The sequence below is a fragment of the Lepidochelys kempii genome, chromosome 1 (genome assembly GCF_965140285.1).
Source record: "Lepidochelys kempii isolate rLepKem1 chromosome 1, rLepKem1.hap1, whole genome shotgun sequence".
NCBI classification, from domain to species: domain Eukaryota; kingdom Metazoa; phylum Chordata; order Testudines; family Cheloniidae; genus Lepidochelys; species Lepidochelys kempii.
This window is the reverse complement of record NC_136380.1, coordinates 184,760,592-184,783,571: the sequence shown is the minus strand read 5'-3', so window position 1 is coordinate 184,783,571 and position 22,980 is coordinate 184,760,592. Positions and strand designations below refer to the sequence as shown.

General features: G+C 42.8%; 1 pseudogene; it reads left to right on the top strand.

The window, feature by feature from the left end:
* The window catches only part of LOC140906007 (cyclin-dependent kinase 2-interacting protein pseudogene), a 29,243-nt pseudogene extending 8,597 nt beyond the window's left edge, over positions 1-20,646 (top strand).
* Positions 20,647-22,980: the final 2,334 nt, after the last annotated feature.

Sequence of the window (22,980 nt, the reverse complement as noted above, 5' to 3'; positions counted from 1 at the left end):
GTTCCACCCTGCATTTAGCTGTGACACGCTGGGAGTAACTTTCCCAGGCCTGAAGAAGAGCTGTGTGTGGCTCAAAAACTTGCCTCTCTCACCAACAGCAGTTGGTCCAATAAAAGACCTGACCCATCTTGTCTCTCTAATACCAGTTGTTGGTCATGTAACTGACACCTGACACCCTCCCTACAACAGGATGGATTTCCCAGATCCCTCAGGGAATGACATGTCCCAGTAAGCCTTTTCTTAGTGGGGCTGGGCCCTGGACCAGAGTTGGCTGGCCATGGGCCACTACTACCTTAAGGGGCACAGATTACTCTGTTACAATACGTTATTAATAGGGCTGCAGGTTTGTCACAGTAGTAAAAATGTCATATACTGTTGTTTTATTTTATTAAGATGCATCAGATGAAGTGGGCTGTAGCTCACAAAAGCTTACACTCAAATAAATTTATTAGTCTCTAAGGTGCCACAAGTACTCCTGTTCTTTTTGCGGACACAGACTAACACGGCTGCTACTCTGAAACCTGTTATTTTTTTGTTTGTCCATGACTTTTCTTTGTGTTCAGGATTTTAATAAAGCAGCATTTCCCAAATTGTGGGTCACAACCCACCAGCACTGGGTCATAGGAAGGTTCTAAGTGGGCCACTGGTCCGGTACTCAGGGAAGGACCAAGGGTGGAAAGGAAGAGGTTGGAGAGCAAGCCCACTCCTCAGTAGCAACTCCTGTCCTGCGGGGCTGGGCCCAGCTCCCTGCCCTCGCTGTTGCAGCCTGGTGTGTGTTGAGTCCCAGAGCCAGTCACTCAAATTTTGCACTGTGGCCTCAATCATGACAGAGGGGGTGGATGGGCCAAACCTAAGCACTGCTGAGACCCCACCCATGTGCCAGGTTGCAATGCCAGGAGCAGGAAGCTGGGCCCAACCCCATAGGATAGGAGCTACTGCTGCAGGTCAGTGCAGGGTAGACTCACTCTCCAGTCCAAACTGGAGTCCTTAAAGGGGCCTTAACTGCATGCAAGTCACTGGTGCCTGGACTGGTCCTGCTTGAACTCTTCCCCTGAGACCAAGCCCCACTTCCCCTCTTCCCTTCAAGACCCCACCCTCGCTCCGCTGCCCTGCCCTGCCCTGGCCTTGCACTCTACCACAGGGCTTCTCACTTCCCATCTGGGCTCCTTATTGCCCCCTCTCAGTCTGCATGGGCTTCTTACTGCCCCTCCCGCCCCTCAGGACTCAGTCCTGTCCTTTCACCTTGCTCACACCCTGGGAGGTCCTGGGAGGGGAAGGGGAAAGGCCCATGCTGCAGCCAGGGGAGGCAGGGCAGCCCAGCAATGTGGCTACATGGGGAGCTCAGGTTAAGCCAAAGCTGGCCCTTGGGAGGCAGGAGCTCCATGGCCCACTTCCCCACAGGGCGATGCAGCTCATTCGGTCACTGAACCAATAACCCAGCACAGGAGCTCAGGGATACTGACTGCACTAGTGGTGTTTTTCAACTGACGGGTAAAACTAATGTTCTGTCTAAAAAATCCCAGAATTCTTTAGAAAATGGATGTTAATGTTGGTGCATGGCCTGACTGCTCACTTGGGAAATTACTTTCTATCTACTTAGGTCCAGATTTTTAAATGTACAGTATTTAGGTGCGTAAACAAGCAGATAAGTACCTACTGGGATTTTCAAAAGTACCTAGGCACCTAACTCATGCTGAAATTAAGTCTTCTCTGCAGTCCCGAATGGATACAGCATTTTTAATTCCCTTCCTATACTGTTTAGTGATGCTGTGTGCTTTTAAACAGTTTCTAAAGCTCACCACAGCCATGACTGTCATTTAATGGATGGTGAAATGATCCGTGCCTGCAGTTTTTATATAAGTTTGTAAAGCACTTTGATACCCTTCTGAATGAAAGGTGCTATATAAATGGAAGATTAAGATGTGGTTTAAAAAAATCAAAAATATATTCTATAAGCTTTTAAATATTGATAAACCCAGGGAACAAATTGCTGTGGCTGCAACTTCAAAACAATTCCTCTGTTCCAGTTTGCTAAACCAGTGTTTATTTAATATTAATTATTTATACATTTTCTTTCTTCAGATCACCATATTCATTAATAACTTAAAATATAAACTATCATGCACTAAGCATGTATATTTTATTCAAATTATGGGGCCTGATTCTACCACAGTTAGTCATGATTAGAACGTGAGTTGTCCCACTGGCTTTATTGGAATTACTCTGTGAGTAAGGAACTACTCACCGAGAGAAAGGGTGAAAGAATCTGGCCCTATCTGGCCAGCACTGCTGCTTGTTGCACACTCTTAAAAATTTTGGGCCTAACTCTCATGTATACTGTGGCCTGTTTACAGTGCTCTGGCAATAAATTACACTTACATGCAATTAAGGCCCCTTTAAGGACTCCAGTTTGGACTCGAGAGCGAGTTTACCCTGCATGGGCAGCACCACAGTCCAGGCACCAGTGACCCCCCCACTTCCAGTGCTCCATAGCCTCTCCAAAGGAAAGATGCATGTGCCACATGTGGCAATGCTGAGCAAAGCAACATCAAAGAACTTTGGATGGTCTGAGCCCTAGTCTCTCCATGCCTCACTTTCTCATCTGTAAAATGGAGCTAATAGCACTGCCCTATCTCACAGGGTGTTATAAGAATAAGTACATTAAAGATCGTGAGGCCAGATAAAGGGGACTGTATGAATACCTAAGATAGATGAATGGCTTTATGCCATATTTCTGCCCCACAGACGACCTCTATGCTATCTTATTGCATTGGAGTCCAGCTAGATTTCCTCAGCATGTATAATTTGGGGGGAGGAGGGGAAAGGAACCAAATAACCAAGCCAGAAGTGACCAATCACTCCCATTTTACAGCTTCCAAGACATTCTTCCCTAGAGTTTACTTTAGTAATAAAATGGCAGCCTGGTCAGTCAATTCAAGAACTGATGAGTGAGGGCTGTCATTCAAGCATTCCCTTACAAAAAACAAGAGTGAAGAATCTGTATATAGTTCATGTTCCAGAAAGGTTAGGTGAGAATGAATCAAGTTCCATGCTACAGGAAAAGATGAAAACCCATGTCAGATTCCTTTCATTATGCCATGGTGGAAAATCCCTTCCCAACTGACACTCTGTTTAACCCTTTGTATAGAAGTAAGAATCATCACAGTTAAATATCCATTTGCATGTGTTGCTCCCAGGTGGTAAGTGCCAAGTTTGACCTATTCCTCCAAGAGAACATTTCCAGAGTTGCTCCACACACACACACCAGGTAGCACTGCAATGTTCATAAATGCTCAAAACCCCTACAGAGACAATTAAATTAAACAGTATACTTAGGCAGCAACTGCTGAAATTCATGATGGAATTCTTTTTTATAACATAAAGGCCACAGGTAGTAAAGAATAGTAGTTTGGCATATCTGAATATGACAACACCTCTTACATCTTATAATTAGATGGCTTTTTTTAAGAGTACTTCTATCTATCAAGCAATTTTGGTCTCATTGTTTAAATCTGGAATTGGTTAAATGCAGCAACTGGAATTTAAAATATCAACATATTTACAAATGCTACCTTAACATCATTTTTGGTTTGCGAATTCAATACATAATGTAGCTGACAGTACATAAACAAAGTCACCTTTTCAGAGCTGAAAGTATGCATCTTTAGAAAATGGTTACTGATGTTGAAGCTTGATCTTTAAGTAACATTTCTTGAGCATGTCAGTGATATGGTACAATTAGTTCCTCATCCAAAAGAAATATGGCATCTCAGATTTCAAATTTTATTATTGCAAGTGTTTGATTTAATATGCTGCATACCAAAGCAGCTAGGGTGGAATACATTGTATCTAGAGCTATACTTCTCATTAAAAACATATTATACCTTAAGGGAAGTATGTTTTTCTATAGGGATTTCACTACAAATTAATTACAGTTTGCTATCCTCTCATTTCATGAGATTCATTGGAGCTATAGAACGGCAGCGTGATTTATGTCTGTGTATCCTACCCTGTCAGAATGGGAAGTGTAGCTTTTCTCATCTCAGAAAAATAATATGGTTGGTAAAAATTCTGTGGACAAACTGCAAAAATGACAGTGTACTGTAGCCTCCACAAAAGACATACATCATCCCCCTAACAAAGCATTACCCACTAGAAACATTACAGAAACATGTGCTGGCTGGGGAAATATAGCACCTCTAGATCTTTTGTCCCTATTCCAGACAAGCAACAGCACTAAATTTCCAGGTTTTTTATGATACCATATTTTATGAAAAGTAGAAACATGACAGATTTTGTTCGGAGAACAAACCATCACAATGACATTTTTAAAATGGCTCTCTTTTAAATGTCTTTTCAAATTTGTAAATATGGCAGGCAACAGAAACGTGCACCCATGAAGATACACAAAAGGGGTCATGGGGAGGTGTTAAATACAGGTAAGTCAGAGAAGTTGGGAAAGTCATTGGAATCCTCAACTGAGTATGGAAAATAGAGGCTTTTCATCTGGGTTTTACAGGAAGCTGAAAGTCACAGTAAAACACTGTAGCAAGTATTCCTATGCTCAATAGAACAGGCTAGAAGTAGAGCTGGGTGAAATTTTGGGGCCACATTTTTTCCAGGTTTCACCAACACAGAAATGTTTCATGAATGTGTGTGGATTTTATCAAATTGTTTCAAAATTGTATCAAATTTGTATCAAACTGTATCAAAATCAAAACATTTTGTTTCAATAATTTCGCAATGATTTAAAAAAAAATTTTTTTTAAAAAATCAAAATATTTTAAAATGGTCAGAATCAAAACAAAACATTTCAGTTTCATTGAAACAAAAGGTTTCATTTGACCCAAAATGACAATTTTTCCAACTTTTCGATTTGCTGAAAATTTTCATTTTTTGTCCAACCTGAAATGAATTTTTTGATTTAGTGAAAATGCCAATGTACCAAAAAATCCATTATTTGCACAGCTGTAGTTAGAAGTCCATCCTCTCCATAGCTTTAAATAAAGAGGTAAAGCCAGGAGCTCACATTTATGTTGGAAGGAAATGAGCTGGCCAGGTTTGGAAGGAAGAATCTTACATAAGGACCCAGGGACCAGAACCAGGTTTGCAGAGCCAGGTGGTTGGGAGGATGAGGTTCCCACAGTGCTACTGGGAAGCTATGCATAGGTACAGCCTGGGAGCACTGTGGAGACTAGGTGCTGCAGGAAGTACAGCCCAAGAGACCCGGAGTGACAGTATCCTGAGGCACTCTGATTGGCCAAGTGTCCCTACTTAATCTCAAGGGTTGCCCCAGGAAGTTGTCTGGGCAACCATAAAGACCTTGGTCTGCTGCAATGTCAGACTTACCTAATCTCTGACTCCAGCCAGATTTTGATCCTGATTCCTGCCTCTCAATTCTAGCCTGGCACTGCCTCTAATCTCCAGTCTGTGACTCTGAATTATGTTTATGGGACCTGGCCTTGTGATTCATCCAACTCCTGCCAAGTGGCCAGACCTCAGTCCAACTGTTATCGCTAGAACAGACAGCCTGTGCCCTGGTCCCTTACATCTTATTGGTGTGATGGTACTTCCATACTAATGGCAGAGAGTACTAATAGCACAAGATTTACCATTTCTACAGTTACTCTGCTGTTGTTGCTGGGCAACACTTCCATTAAAAGACAAGGTTCTTTCTTAGCTCACGTAGAGGGAGCAGTCTCTGCACTTTCCCCACGACCAGGGGTTGTGATTGCCCTGGATTTTGAACAATGTTTGGGGTTAAGTTTCCTTCCACCCTCCATCTTCATGCTTACACATCCCAGCACCTGCATGTAAGATCCAGAGGCATACACCATATGGAAACTATTAAAAGGAACCCAAAGCAGAGGGAAAGAGCTCTTGTGAGAAATTCCCATGACTTTCGTTCCTAGAGCAGTAGCATCCCTTGTCTATATTTATCCATGGGGACTATCTGATATGCAATCTGGCCTCCAAGCAATTATGTTGACAGAAAAATGATAGGGAAAGCTCACACACAAAAAGGGAAAGCTTATTTTTGAGGGGTTGTTTTGGCATCATAGGTGTTGGGCTATAGGATACTAGTGACAAGGACTCTGACTTGGGATTTCTCTGGAAAAAGACTATGAAATGATTTATAATTTAGTTAATATTTGCATTGTTAAAAAGGGACTCTGTCTCTGTTGGAAGATATTTGTGTCTGTCAGACACCACTCAATTGCTCAAGGTGCTGGCCTAGTTCAAAACCAAGTTATTAAAAACTAATCTTTGTTCTTGTTGTAGTTACTGAACTGATGCTATAAAAAGGACTATATGATTTACAGCATCCATCTCTAGGGAGGCTTCACTCAGACTTTTTTGTTGTTGTTATTGATGTGCCTTGGGGATTGGATCCTGCCATTCCATGCAATCTAACTTGCTCCTTCCTGGCTGGGAAAGCAAAACAGTTGGGAAGCTATGGGTAGACCTATGAAGATTCATAGGTAGAGCTTCGCGAACCAGCTGAGCAGCGGGGAACCAGCTGAGCAGCACACAGCAGGAGTTTGCCTGGGATTGGTGAGTATCCAAGTGCGTGTTTGCTGAGTAATGACAGGTTTCAGAGTAACAGCCGTGTTAGTCTGTATTCGCAAAAAGAAAAGGAGTACTTGTGGCACCTTAGAGACTAACCAATTTATTTGAGCATGAGCTTTCGTGAGCTACAGCTCACTTCATCGGATGCATGCCGTGGAAACTGCAGCAGACATCGGCATGCATCCGATGAAGTGAGCTGTAGCTCACGAAAGCTCATGCTCAAATAAATTGGTTAGTCTCTAAGGTGCCACAAGTACTCCTTTTCTTTTTGCTGAGTAAGTATCCGAGTGTGTGTTTGCTGGGAGAGCCTGAGCAAGTGCCTGATTGGCTGGTAGCCTGCAGGGGGTGGGCACTGGGGCTGTCTGTTTGTTTGTTTCAGGGAAGCCTGGCTGTTTAAAAATAGCCAGAGCTTCGTGAACCAGCTGAGCAGCGGGGAAAAAGCAGAGGAGCACACAGCAGGAGTTTGCCTGGGAGTTCGCCTGGAGTGAGCCCAGTGAGGCTTACATCTTGCCAACTTCTCTGAGGAAGCTCATAGTAGGAAGGTGATATGGAAGGGGGCGTTCAGCTGTTGTGACCTGCATTGGATGTGCCATGTTTGTCTTTCTTCCACAGGACAGAAGCGACTTTGTCTGTACAAAGTGCAAGTTAGTCTCCATATTGGAAGAGAAGATTGAAGGTCTGGAGCAACAGATAATGACCCTGGTTGCATACGAGAAACGGAGGATTTTCTGGACAAAAGTCAGGATATGCTTCTACGGGCACAAAGCTCTAAAGATTTAGAGCAGGTTGCACGGCGGAGCCAAGAGGCCAGTGAAGAAGCTTGGCAACATGTGACCTCCAGAAGAAGGGGGAATGTCCGGGTTCCAGCAACGCGGACACAGGTAACTAACCACTTTCATGTTCTCTCCACAGCTACCATTGCGGAGAGTGGACCAGATGATATGTCTGGGGGGAGAAAGCAGAAGGAGACTCTGCTGGTTGGAAGGCATGAGATGCACTGTCCTGAGATGGGGGGTTCCACGACCACCACTCCCAAGAGAAGGAGGCGGGTGGTGGTGGTCGAGGACTCTCTCCTCCGGGGGACTGAGTCATCTATCTGCCGCCCTCACCGGGAAAACCGAGAAGTCTGCTGCTTGCCGGGGGCTAAGATTCGCGATGTGATGGAGAGACTGCCGAGACTCATCAAGCCCTCGGATTGCTACCCCTTCCTGCTTCTCCACGTGGGCACCAATGATACTGCCAAGAATGACCTTGAACAGATCACTGCGGACTACGTGGCTCTGGGAAGAAGGATAAAGGAGTTTGAGGCGCAAGTGGTGTTCTTGTCCATCCTCCCCGTGGAAGGAAAAGGCCTGGGTAGGGACCGTCGAGTCGTGGAAGTCAACGAATGGCTACACAGGTGGTGTCGGAGAGAAGGCTTTGGATTCTTTGACCATGGGATGGTCTTCCATGAAGGAGGAGTGCTGGACAGAAATGGGCTCCACCTTACGAAGAGAGGGAAGAGCATCTTTGCGAGCAGGCTGGCTAACCTAGTGAGGAGGGCTTTAAACTAGGTTCACCGGGGGAAGGAGACCAAAGCCCTGAGGTAAGTGGGAAAGCGGGATACCGGGAGGAAGCACAGGCAGGAATCTCTGTGAGGGGAGGGGCGATCAGCAGGTTATCTCAAGTGCTTATATATGAATGCACAAAGCCTTGGAAACAAGCAGGGAGAACTGGAGGTCCTGGTGATGTCAAGGAACTATGACGTGATTGGGATAACAGAGACTTGGTGGGATAACTCACATGACTGGAGTACTGTCATGGATGGTTATAAACTGTTCAGGAAGGACAGGCAGGGCAGAAAAGGTGGGGGAGTAGCACTGTATGTAAGGGAGCAGTATGACTGCTCAGAGCTCCGGTACGAAACTGCAGAAAAACCTGAGTGTCTCTGGATTAAGTTTAGAAGTGTGAGCAACAAAAGTGATGTAGTGGTGGGAGACTGCTATAGACCACCAGACCAGGGGGATGAGGTGGATGAGGCTTTCTTCCGGCAGCTCGCAGAAGCTACTAGATCGCACGCCCTGGTTCTCATGGGTGACTTTAATTTTCCTGATATCTGCTGGGAGAGCAATACAGCGGTGCATAGACAATCCAGGAAGTTTTTGGAAAGCGTAGGGGACAATTTCCTGGTGCAAGTGCTAGAGGAGCCAACTGGGGAGGGGGGGAGCTTTTCTTTACCGGCTGCTCACAAACCGGGAAGAATTAGTGGGGGAAGCAAAAGAGGATGGGAATCTGGGAGGCAGTGACCATGAGTTGGTTGAGTTCAGGATCCTGACACAGGGAAAAAAGGTAAGCAGCAGGATACGGACCCTGGATTTCAGGACAGCAGACTTCGACTCCCTCAGGGAACGGATGAGTAGGATCCCCTGGGGGACTAACATGAAGGGGAAAGGAGTCCAGGAGAGCTGGCTGTATTTCAAGGAATCCCTGTTGAGGTTACAGGGACAAACCATCCCGATGTGTCGAAAGAATAGTAAATATGGCAGGCGACCAGCTTGGCTTAACGGTGAAATCTTAGCGGATCTTAAATATAAAAAAGAAGCTTACAAGAAGTGGAAGTTTGGACATATGACCAGGGAAGAGTATAAAAATATTGCTCGGGCATGTAGGAATGAAATCAGGAGGGCCAAATCGCACCTGGAGCTGCAGCTAGCGAGAGATGTCAAGAGTAACAAGAAGGGTTTCTTTAGGTATGTTGGCAACAAGAAGAAAGCCAAGGAATGTGTGGGCCCCTTACTGAATGAGGGAGGCAACCTAGTGACAGAGGATGTGGAAAAAGCTAATGTACTCAATGCTTTTTTTGCCTCTGTCTTCACGAACAAGGTCAGCTCCCAGACTGCTGCGCTGGGCATCACAACATGGGGAATAGATGGCCAGCCCTCTGTGGAAAAAGAGGTGGTTAGGGACTATTTAGAAAAGCTGGATGTGCACAAGTCCATGGGGCAGGACGAGTTGCATCCAAGAGTGCTAAAGGGATTGGCGGCTGTGATTGCAGAGTCATTGGCCATTATCTTTGAAAACTCGTAGCAAACGGGGGAAGTCCCGGATGACTGGAAAAAGGCTAATGTAGTGCCAATCTTTAAAAAAGGGAAGAAGGAGGATCCTGGGAACTACAGGCCAGTCAGCCTCACCTCAGTCCCCGGAAAAATCATGGAGAAGGTCCTCAAAGAATCAATCCTGAAGCACTTACATGAGAGGAAAGTGATCAGGAACAGTCAGCATGGATTCACCAAGGGAAGGTCATGCCTGACTAATCTAATCACCTTCTATGGTGAGATTACTGGTTCTGTGGATGAAGGGAAAGCAGTGGATGTGTTGTTTCTTGACTTCAGCAAAGCTTTTGACACGGTCTCCCACAGTATTCTTGTCAGCAAGGTAAAGAAGTATGGACTGGATGAATGCACTATAAGGTGGGTAGAAAGTTGGCTAGATTGTCGGGCTCAACGGGTAGTGATCAATGGCTCCATGTCTAGTTGGCAGCCGGCGTCAAGTGGAGTGCCCCAGGGGTCGGTCCTGGGGCCGGTTTTGTTCAATATCTTCATCAATGATCTGGAGGATGGTGTGGATTGCACTCTCAGCAAATTTGCGTATGATACTAAACTGGGAGGAGTGGTAGATACGCTGGAGGGCAGGGATAGGATACAGAGGGACCTAGACAAATTGGAGGATTGGGCCAAAAGAAATCTGATGAGGTTCAATAAGGATAAGTGCAGGGTCCTGCACTTAGGACGGAAGAACCCAATGCACAGCTACAGACTAGGGACCGAATGGCTAGGCAGCAGTTCTGCGGACAAGGACCTAGGGGTGACAGTGGACGAGAAGCTGGATATGAGTCAGCAGTGTGCCCTTGTTGCCAAGAAGGCCAATGGCATTTTGGGATGTATAAGTAGGGGCATAGCGAGCAGATCGAGGGACGTGATCGTCCCCCTCTATTCGACATTGGTGAGGCCTCATCTGGAGTACTGTGTCCAGTTTTGGGCCCCACACTTCAAGAGGAATGTGGATAAATTGGAGAGAGTCCAGCGAAGGGCAACAAAAATGATTAGATGTCTGGAACACATGACTTATGAGGAGAGACTGAGGGAACTGGGATTGTTTAGTCTGCAGAAGAGAAGAATGAGGGGGGATTTGATAGCTGCTTTCAACTACCTGAGAGGTGGTTCCAGAGAGGATGGTTCTAGACTATTCTCAGTGGTGGAAGAGGACAGGGCATGGAGTAATGGTCTCAAGTTGCAGTGGGGGAGGTTTAGGTTGGTTATTAGGAAAAACTTTTTCACTAGGAGGGTGGTGAAACACTGGAATGCGTTACCTAGGGAGGTGGTAGAATCTCCTTCCTTAGAAGTTTTTAAGGTCAGGCTTGACAAAGCCCTGGCTGGGATGATTTAATTGGGGATTGGTCCTGCTTTGAGCTGGGGGTTGGACTAGATGACCTCATGAGCTTAATGGGGCTAAATCGGGGGGCCCAGATAATCTTCATCCAAGAATATTAAAAGAATTGGCACAAGAAATTGCAAGCCCATTAGCAAGAATTTTTAATGAATCTGTAAATTCAGGGGTTGTACCATATGATTGGAGAATTGCTAACATAGTTCCTATTTTTAAGAAAGGGAAAAAAAGTGATCCAAGTAATTATAGGCCTGTTAGTTTGACATCTGTAGTATGCAAGGTCTTGGAAAAAATTTTGAAGGAGAAGGTAGTTAAGGACATTGAAGTCAATGGTAAATGGGACAAAATACAACATGGTTTTACAAAAGGTAGATCGTGCCAAACCAACTTGATTTCCTTCTTTGAGAGAGTAACAGATTTTTTAGATAAAGGAAACGCAGTGGATCTAATTTATTTAGATTTTAGTAAGGCGTTTGATACTGTGCCACATGGGGAATTATTAGTTAAATTGGATAAGATGGGCATCAATAGGAAAATTGAAAGGTGGATAGGGAATTGGTTAAAGGGGAGACTACAACGGGTCCTACTGAAAGGTGAACTGTCAAGTTGGAGGGAGGTTACCAGTGGAGTTCCTCAAGGATCAGTTTTGGGACCAATCTTATTTAATCTTTTTATTACTGACCTGGGCACAAAAAGTGGGAGTGTGCTAATAAAGTTTGCAGATGATACAAAGCTGGGAGGTATTGCTAATTTAGAGAAGGACAGGGATACCCTACAGGAGGATCTGGATGACCTTGTAAACTGGAGTAATAGGAATAGGATGAAATTTAATAGTGAGAAGTGTAAGGTCATGCATTTAGGGATTAATAACAAGAATTTTAGTTATAAGCTAGGGACGCATCAACTAGAAGTAACGGAGGAGGAAAAGGACCTTGGAGTATTGGTTGATCATAGGTTGACTATGAGCTGCCAATGTGATATGGCTGTGAAAAAAGCTAATGTCGTCTTGGGATGCATCAGGAGAGGTATTTCCAGTAGGGATAAGGAGGTTTTAGTACCGTTATATAAGGCACTGGTGAGACCTCACCTGGAATACTGTGTGCAGTTCTGGTCTCCCATGTTTAAGAAGGATGAATTCAAACTGGAACAGGTACAGAGAAGGGCTACTAGGATGATCCGAGGAATGGAAAACTTGTCTTATGAAAGGAGACTCAGGGAGCTTGGCTTGTTTAGCCTAACTAAAAGAAGGTTGAGGGGAGATATGATTGCTCTCTATAAATATATCAGAGGGATAAATACCAGAGAGGGAGAGGAATTATTTAAACTCAGTACCAATGTGGACACAAGAACAAATGGATATAAACTGGCCACTAGGAAATTTAGATTAGAAATTAGACGAAGGTTTCTAACCATCAGAGGAGTGAAGTTTTGGAATAGCCTTCCGAGGGAAGTGGTGGGGGCAAAAGATCTATCTTGCTTTAAGATTAAACTCGATAAGTTTATGGAGGAGATGGTATGATGGGATAACATGGTTTTGGTAATTAAATATTCATGGTAAATAGGCCCAATGGCCTGTGATGGGTTTTTAGATGGGGTAAGATCCAAGTTACCCGGGAAAGAATTTTCTGTAGTATCTGGCTGATGAATCTTGCCCATATGCTCAGGGTTTAGCTGATCGCCATATTTGGGGTCGGGAAGGAATTTTCCTCCAGGGCAGATTGGAAGGCCCTGGAGGTTTTTCGCCTTCCTCTGTAGCATGGGGCATGGGTCACTTGCTGGAGGATTCTCTGCTCCTTGAGGTCTTCAAACTACAATTTGAGGACTTCAATAGCACAGATATAGGTGTGAGGTCTTTTTTAGGAGTGGTGGGTGAAGTTCTGTGGCCTGCATTGTGCAGGAGGTCAGACTAGATGATCATAATGGTCCCTTCTGACCTAAATATCTATGAATCTATGAATCTATGAATCTATGAGGTCCCTTCCAACCCTGATATTCTATGATTCTATGATTCATGCTGCCCCAATGTGGGGAAGGTGTGCTGACTGATTTCATTGGCCTTCAAATGAGAGCTATAAATGGGTAGGAAGGTCATCTAGTTTCACTGTCGAGTCTGCACCCTGTACATCAAAGCATATTCTTAGAGATGGGCCCAAACCAAAACTCTAGACCTACACACAACAAATCTGAATTTTGCAGTTTTAGCCCATCTCTGTTCTGTACAAACATTAAGTCAGATTCAGCGGCAGGCTACTGACTATCTGCCCAAATAGGAGAACAGGGAGGAAAGATATAAGGAACTTTCCTTCCTTGTATTCCACCAAGCGGAGCTCAACCACAAGGCTCTGAGTTCTGTGCTCAGACAAAACTAAGTTCACGCAACATTAGAAACACTGAGCTCCTAAGGATGTTACAATATCCCTGGATACATTGCAAAGAGCCATTTGCAATTCCATTCCATTCCACCCAGGAGTATACACAGAAGTCTTCAAATGTTAGATTGAGTCACCCTTATATTTTGACAAGCCAGACAAAACATTTGGCATGAGAACTAAAAGATATTTTTTCACTTTCATCTGTTTCTGATAGTAACTTTTGACAGCACGAGTACTCATACCTGAAATCCTAACCAACATACTAGAGAAAAATGTTTAATTCCTAACCCCGTAGTCCTTACTTTGTCATACTAAACAAAAGTGAGCATGCTATCACTACTAAAGTTAATTAAGAAATAGATAGGTGCTTCTGTCATTACAAATGTGTTGTAATAACCAATGCTGTTCTACCAATAAAATAAAAACCAGCAGGATCTTATTAAAGGGGAAAAGGCAAAATGCTACATTTATTGTGAATACAGAAAGAATCATAGTAAGCAGTTAATTATAGCTAAAACATTCCATTCAGTTTCATATTTATTCACACATTCATTCATTCACACACACACAGGTTCTGCAAGGTTGTTATCATAGTTACCAGCCTTAGAGTTGCTCATGCCAAGACACTGGCCAGGTGGCCTGGACACGAGGAGGGAGCAGGGCCTTGTCAGATGCTCATCTGATGCTCCTGGAAGTTGGTTTGCAGAATCAGACCCCAAAGTTCTGTTTCTAGAGTCCATTTTTATAGGAATTTCTTCCTATGCCAGTCTATGGGAATTGCTTTATCACTCTGTTGCTGAATCAATCAGCAGATGGCACATTCCTGATGGCTCCGTGCTGCCAGATCTTCAGTTCTCCCATCCTTGAGGCTGTTGGGTGGATTCCAGTCTGCCCTCTAGGGGGTCATCTGGTTGTCTCCACCCTGCGCATTCTTCGGCCGATCGCCACTGGATTCTTAGGCTGGCACCTCCCTGATCATTCATTTATTATCCACACCAAACATACATCCACATACATCCTCTATCTCTATTTTAATCACAAGTGTTAACAAAGCGAGATAAACACAGCAAAAGGGTGGGGAGTCTCTGTGTGCTGTTTCTGTTGTTACAAAGTATTGCTTTGAGATCAGACTCTGTCTTAGAATGTACTAACACAATTAGCAGCTTGCATGTTTTACACAGAGAGGGAGATAAAGAGTAAAAACAAGAGACCAAAAACCAAGATACCTCTTAATTAGTAATACTCTGGAATTTAAACTATGGGGAATCAAACTCATTTGTGATTTTAATACAGAGCTTCTTTAATATGAACCAACATAACAATGCTACCCATATTGCAATGCAATTTATATGGGGTTAAATTCATTCCTAATCTATCAATAATGGGAACAAAGCACACAGTCATCTAGGACTGAACCTGGGCTAGGAAGTGCTGCTATGATTGACTGGTTTGGGGAAGGGCAGCCAATCAGCACAGGCATTCACCTAAACCAGCTGTGTAGAACAGTGAGAGTGTGCCCTGGTCTATACTTAAAATGTAGATAGATATAGCTACAGCACTCAGGGGTGTAAAAAATCCACACTCCTCAGTGCCACAGTTCTGCCAACCTAACCCCAGGTATAGACACGGCTAGGTTAAAGGAAATATGCATCTGTCAAGTTAGCTATCATCATTCAGTGGTCTTCCTACAATGACAAAAAAACTTCTTCTGTCACGTAGTTGCATCTAACCTTGCAGTTATGCTGGCACAGCTATGCCGTTATAGTTAAGAAACATAAGAATGGCCATATTGGGTCAGACCAAAGGTCCATCTAGCCCAGTATTCTGTCTTCCGATAGTGGCCAATGTCAGGTGCCCCAGAGGGAATGAACAGAACAGGGAATCATCAAGTGATCCATCTTCTGTCGCCCATTCCCAGCTTCTGGCAAACAGAGGCTAGGGACACGATCGCTGTCCATCCTGGCTAATAGTCACTGATGGACCTAGCCACCATGAATTTATCTAGTTCTTTTTTGAACCCTGTCATAGTCTTGGCCTTCACAACATCCTCTGGCAAGGACTTCCACAGGTTGACTGTGCATTGTGTGAAAAAATACTTCCTTTTGTTTGTTTTTTGTTTGTTCCTGTATTGTAGACATGGCTGGAGAGAAAGAGAGACAACCCTGTCTACAAAAGAAATCCATTGAGCTGGCAGTTCTGCCCATCACTTTGCAGCAGTTCCACAGCTATATATGGCAGTGGAAGTTGGAGTCAATGACTATATGGCTGACTGGTTGCAAAGTGTAAAGTAACCTATAGGAAAAGAGTACTATCCCTTTAAAAAGTTTAAAAAGTGTTCTGTGTTTTAGAGAGCAATCAGAGCATCAGCATGTATGTAGCTTGGCCTAGCACGTTTGCGCATATTAAGTAAATAGTTATTTGGGACCCATCTACACTCATAGTTGCAGCATGTTGTTTTTGTTGTATAAAGAATACAAGACACAACAGTGGACTTTCTTCCTCAGTTTGCCAGTAGTGTTGCGTAGGCATGCATCAGTTTAGCACCAAGATCAGGAATTTGGCCCTGTCATAAATATAAAGGGAAGGGTAAACCTCTTTGAAATCCCTCCTGGCCAGGGGAAAGCTCCTCTCACCTGTAAAGGGTTAAGAAGCTAAAGGTAACCTCGCTGGCACCTGACCAAAATGACCAATGAGGAGACAAGATACTTTCAAAAGCTGGGAGGAGGGAGAAAAATAAAGGGTCTGCGTGTCTGTCTATATGCTGGTTTCTGCCGGGGATAGACCAGGAATGGAGTCTTAGAACTTTTAGTAAGTAATCTAGTTAGGTATGTGTTAGATTATGATTTCTTTAAATGGCTGAGAAAAGAATTGTGCTGAATAGAATAACTATTTCTGTCTGTGTATCTTTTTTGTAACTTAAGGTTTTGCCTAGAGGGGTTCTCTATGTTTTTGAATCTAATTACCCTGTAAGATATCTACCATCCTGATTTTACAGGGGGGATTTCTTTATTTCTATTTACTTCTATTTTTATTAAAAGTCTTCTTGTAAGAAACTGAATGCTTTTTCATTGTTCTCAGATCCAAGGGTTTGGGTCTGTGGTCACCTATGCAAATTGGTGAGGCTTTTTATCCAACATTTCCCAGGAAAGGGGGGGTGCAAGTGTTGGGAGGATTGTTCATTGTTCTTAAGATCCAAGGGTCTGGGTCTGTAGTCACCTAGGCAAATTGGTGAGGCTTTTTACCAAACCTTGTCCAGGAAGTGGGGTGCAAGGTTTTGGGAAGTATTTTGGGGGGAAAGACGCGTCCAAACAGCTCTTCCCCAGTAACCAGTATTAGTTTGGTGGTGGTAGCGGCCAATCCAAGGACGACGGGTGGAATATTTTGTACCTTGGGGAAGTTTTGACCTAAGCTGGTAAAGATAAGCTTAGGAGGTTTTTCATGCAGGTCCCCACATCTGTACCCTAGAGTTCAGAGTGGGGGAGGAACCTTGACAGGCCCTGAAAATAAACAATGGAGCCAATTCTCCATTGTTCTGCACTTTGTGTAATCATTTACACCAGTGGAAAGTGAATACAAAGTCAGTGTAAAACATTAACAGATCAGAATGATAGCATTTTATATCCCATTTGCACTTCAGTAAAAGAAATCACAAAAGATACAGGGCAACAGAGAATCAGGAACTATATTTAACCTTGACCCCTGCTTCTATAAAAATGCCCACTTGTAAAGTCAAAGCACGTACTCATGGCTCAAGAAACCTGTATGTGTTTTCATCCTCCAAACTTTTAAAAGTTGCCTATAACTTGCACATCTCTGAAACACAATGCCCTATTGTTTCCGTACAGACATTTTTTTTATATATACACATATGCATACTTGAAAAGTAAATGAGCCTGGAAAGCAGCCACTTTGCCACTAGTACTACAATAAATAATGCTCTTGTCTCCTGAAAGAAATAGCAGCTCTTTGAACATTATTTCACCTTCTCACAACATTTCTAGAAATAATACTGAGCAACTGCAGTATAAGTGCATTATACCTTCAAAGTGCTATGTAATATTCATCATTATGGCTCGAAACATCCCTGAGAATTATGTATTATCCTCTTTTTACAGATGGGGAAATCAAGACAAAGAGATGTTATGCCCCAGTTAGTCATGGTAGAAGAGTTGCGACTATGGCACAGAATCAAGAGTATGGGTAGGGAAATCCAGCAGATTCTGTTTGAAGGGATGGTATCATTCCAGCTCTGCACAAGAAGCCCCTTATGTTTCAGGTGTTCCCCCAACTACTCTCTCCACTTAGCCTACTGTAATACTGTAGAACCTCAGAGTTGCAAACACCAGAGTTATAAACTGACCAGTCAACCGCACACCTCATTTGGAACCGTAGGTACGAATCAGGCAGCAGCAGAGACAAACAAAAAACAAATGCAGTGCAATACTGTGTTAAACATAAACTACTAAAAAAATAAAGGGGAAGTTTAAAAAGAGATTTGACAAGGTAAAGAAACTGTTTCTGTGCTTTTTCGTTTTAATTAAGATGGTTAAAAGCGGTGTTTTTCTTCTGTATAGAAAAGTTTCAAAGCAAAGTCAATGCTCAGTTGTAAACTCTTGAAAGAACAACCATAATGTTTTGTTCAGAGTTACAAACATTTCAGTGTTGCGAACAACCTCCATTCCCAAGGTGCTCGTAACTGAGGTTCTACGGTACAAGTAATTAAATAATAATAATAGACAAAGACCCAGATTTGAGGGGAGAGGGTTCAGTGCTGTAGGAAAGTCATTAGCACAGCTTTGTCCTGATTCCCAGTTCTAACCATTAGACAACAGGGCCTCAGTTGAGGGAAAGAGACTAACATATTGACACTTCACCTCCTAGGATCCAGGAACAGGCAAATATTATTAGATGGGGAAAATATTCAGGAGGAGAAATCAAAAGGAAGAGGATTGTGTTGAAGAAAAGTGGAAGGAAATATTCCAGAAGAAATATTGTACTTCTAACAGAGCAGTAGACCAGGCCTTAGTTTCTCAATCAACATTTTTCAAAGCAGGGTTATACCCTCACAGCAGCCCCGTATCTCTTTAAGTAGTGCTGACTTAAAGACAAGCCTGAAATATTAAGGGGGGAGAGAGAGAACAGTCAGTTCCTGCAACAGTAGCAACTTTAATGATTAACCCTGTGCATTCCAGGGACCAAGCCTTTCAGGACCAATTATTTTTGCTAGAATGCAGGATACTGAATATAAGCTGCACCCACCAGTGTCCTTTTAAGTGCATGCCCTGTCTTTCTCACATCATCCAAATGAATACACCTGTAGGCAACTCACAAATTAGATATGAAAATATGGGAACAAGAAGCAGTCCCACCATTTGTGAAGGTTTAGATCATGCATGCGCAAGTTTCCTTAGCATATATAAATATACCTGAGAATATGGACAGCACTTTAAAGGCATCTTTTTCCTCATCCCTGCATTAAGTGCAAAAATAGAGCAGTGGAAAATCTGGCCCACTATGTTGAGGGATTAGGGATTATGATGAATGGTCTTGCCTATATTCAAAGGGCATGGTTGGATGTGGCAGCAGGTCCTCAGCTGGTATAAATAGTCACTGAAGTAAATGGAACTATGACCATCTATACCAGCTCAGGATCTGCCCCCAGATTTTAAACCATATTCTGTGGCCACTCTTACTTCAGTTTAAATCTGGTTTATATCAATTTAGCTAAACTCAAGTCCTTATCAAATTAAGCTAAATGAAACCTGGTTTATATTGATTTAGCTTAATTCAATAAGGACTTGTGTTTAGGTAAATTGATATAAACCAGGTTTGAATTGAACTAAGAGTGGCCACAGAGGGTTTTGCACTTGTTTAACTAAACCATTTTTAAAACTGGTTTCAATTTAAGTCATCTTTGAATACAGACAAGAGTTAGGATTCTGATTCATAATCCCACAGATAGCAGCTTCATTTCATTTGTGAGTTGCACCAGTAAAACTCAAAGTGTGGTTTTAAACCACTTCAGTTTAACTAGTGTAAAAGGATGTGTGGATACTCTTATTTTGGCTTGAACTATTCTTATTTGCATTTAGCTTAGGTTGATTAGGAACAGATTTAAACTACAGCAAAATAAATCACTCAGTCTGAAATAAGGATGTTCACATAGGGTTTTTACAATTGTTTAACTAAATCAGTTCAACTAAACTGGAGCACATTTGTGTGTAGACAAGTTCTTAATTTAGTATATACACCAAGTGTTTGGTCCTGAGGTGCTTGACTCACTGAGCAGAATTACTATTTTATCAGCTGAGCAGTGGTGTAAAACATATGTCCCTGATGATTTTCTAAAAGACACATTTCTGTGAATGATTTGCTGACCCAAGCCATAATCCCTGTGCCAATTTTTCCAAACCCTCCTGTTTAAACCAAAATGTCAGGCTTTTGTAAGGTCCTGTTTCACAGATTGCCTTCAGACTATAAATAAAGACAAAGAGTGCTTTTGCTTTTTTGCGCCAAGAGAGGTTTCTGACATCCTGAACACTGTTATGGTTAGTAAATGCACTACACCTGTCAAGCACTCTACTTGATACTGTCTCCACCACGGGTCATGTCCCTCAGCATTGAGTTCTTGGGGCAGAAATGAGAGCCTACAACAAAGAATCCTGCAGCTGTTGCTCCAAAAAGACCTGTCTTATCTGTCAGTGCAAGAAAAATTAAAGATAACGCAGCAGACTGGCATAATTTAATGATGAAATGGGAGACCCTGAATAATAATGGATTTACTACTGCAAACAAAATTGTAAACTTGAATTGGCACACAATTTAAAGATAACAAGCTGGAGATAGAATGTGACAACATTCCTCTGACTGTGGAAAGCTGTCTCCAGACTATAATGAAGAACTTGAGATGTTCTGTGCAGAATTGCTTGGGACCTTGGAAAACATGGCAACAATACAACTGAAAATGGAAAAACTATGTTCAACTACTAAAGGAATTTGTGACTTAGAAACATACCATTATGAAAACAGAGATTGCAGGACACCACTCTTTCACACATGGCCCACTACGTACTTCTATGAGGTTTATTTCAAGCTCACTGAAATGTACAAGAAGGAACTACGACTTAAGCAAATGACTGTGCAAGAGATTGCTCATCCTGCTGACCAATATCTCATGATGGTTTATTTATCATCTTGGTTGTACCAGCCCTATATTGAAAAAAGCAGTAAACTACTGCTAGAAAGCATGTTGCTGGAAACAGGACACAGACAAGTGTAGCGTTTACGACTGCTTCTAATGATACTTGTGACACTGAAGCAGCAACAAACTGCAAGATTAATTATATGTTGTATTTTTATAAGGTTATTAAAATCTGTTTTTCCTCTGTTTGGGGGGAAAAAAAAGGTCTTTGATAAAGGGCCTGACTTAATTTGTTACCCCTTGATTGACATCTGTTTATGTGGGAGGAGAGTTAGGCTATTTATGAGCAATGGTATTGCATGAGCAGCCTGAGAGCATCCCACTTAGTTTACACCTCTGGGCCTGATGCCCCATTGCCCTACAACTTGCACAGCCATATACCAGTGCAGTGGGTGGAAAAGAAAAGGCAAAATGCCACTGGAATATCTTCATGGGCAGAATTAACTAACTTGTGTAGAGACATTGCAAAAGAAAGTAGCTTGGAACGTGATATTATTTTCCAGGGCTTAATAAATTGCTTATCCATTTGCCACTATGTGACTGGCCTAATGGTCCCAATTCTGATCTCCCACAAGTTTTATATTAGTATTACTCCAATGACTTCAGTGAAATTATTTCCAATTTACACAAGCATGAGAGAAATAAGAATCAAGCTTCTTGTTCTCCTAAGTCATCCTTGAAAGAGGCTTAACCATGTTACACAGATGGTGACATGCACATGCATAAGAAAGAATATCTTTCTTCATCTTGACAATCAGAGCACTGGGCAGAAATCACAGGCCAGGAGTGCCTACCACAAGCCATAATAATGTTTTGTTCTAATTAAACAGTCTGTTGCCTCTGGCCTGCACTAGTTGTAAGTTAGATGCTAAATGCCAACTGAACCAGAATGTGACCCAACCACCAGAGAGACATGTGGGTAAACCATGCACAGCAGCTGGGATGATATACAGTAAGGAGCTGGTTCATGGGGAGAGTCACTGCCACCCAGTATTTCCAGAGAATAAGCAAATCTCTCTTTGTCTCTAAACTCTGTTTCCCTGGCCCTCTACAACAAGGATTTGTTTATTTATTTTTTGTCTTGGCTCCTCTCTTTCTCTCTCTCTCTCTGCTAAGGAGCTTGCAAGAAAAAGAAACCTCCATGACAGCTTGAAATGATATGTACAAAAAAAGGCAGATCAGTTTGTTTAAAAGGGCTTTCTCTGGAAATGTCATCTGCAATAAAGGAAGGAACAAACTATGCCTCATCAGCTCAAACATGGAAAGCTGCTTCGTAGAAACAGTCTGGCATCCTTCACACTTTAATTTTGTCCTTTCCAGTTCTCCACACTCCTCAGGGTTGGAACAGTGTTCCCATGAAGCTCCTGTCCTCTCATTTGAGCAGGGCTGTTGCTAGTGAATTAGTGAGAACTTCGTTATCACGCTGTGAACAGAGTTGACCTTATGAAGCATATAATTCACACCACAAAAAAAGGAGAGGAAGGAGTGGCCCACTGCTACCACTGCTGTGGGCCTGATCTATTGCCGACTGCAGTCAAAGGGACTCTTTCCACTGACTTCAGTGTCCTTTGGATCAGGCTTACAGAGCTGCTAGCTTTGAAATCAAGGAGGAAGCTCCGTATGGAGCATCAGGAATCATGTATTCAGTCAGGGATAAAACATCTAGTAAACAAACACAATGAGGGAAAGGGAGGCAATAGAATAACTGAAAGGATGACTTTCATAGTGGACCATTGACACAAAAATAAAAGTATTTGGTGAATTGTTGGAGGATTTCATGTTTTCCACCCAGTACTGAAAGACCATTATTTTAAAATCCATCTGTCTTAATAATTCTGTATTTGTGATGTCACATGTGTTGCAAAGGAAATAGTCAGTGTCAAATAAAACACTGACCGGAAGACCAAGTAGATCCAGGCCCCAGGCAGGAGCAAAGTTCTTTGAATTTAAACACATCTGTTTTCAATCATTAACAAACGTGTCAAGAAAATCCAATATAAAACAAAATATGGCAAGGACCAGTAAATGAGCGCATACTCTAAATCTAATGGATTTGAAAGCTTCAACCAATGTAAAAGTTCAGCCACAAGTAGTCTTAACACGGGCCTTCACTCTGAAGCCCTTTTCCAGGCAAAGCCCCATTGATATACTTGAGTCTCAGTTTTGCTTGAGAAAAGATTGCTGGGATGATTCTGCAGGTGAAATTTACCCCTGGTTTGGAGCACCATACACAAGGACCACATATTACTTAAGTTCAAGAGGAGAGTGGTGTGCAAACCAACTGCACAGGGGACCTCTACCCACCCTATGTTTTGCAGAAATGAGGCCCTGCAGTGGCTCTGAAGAACCCAAGGCATGATGGAAGCTTGAAAGTGAGAAGTGGAAGGGACTGTGGCTATCTGGGGACACCTA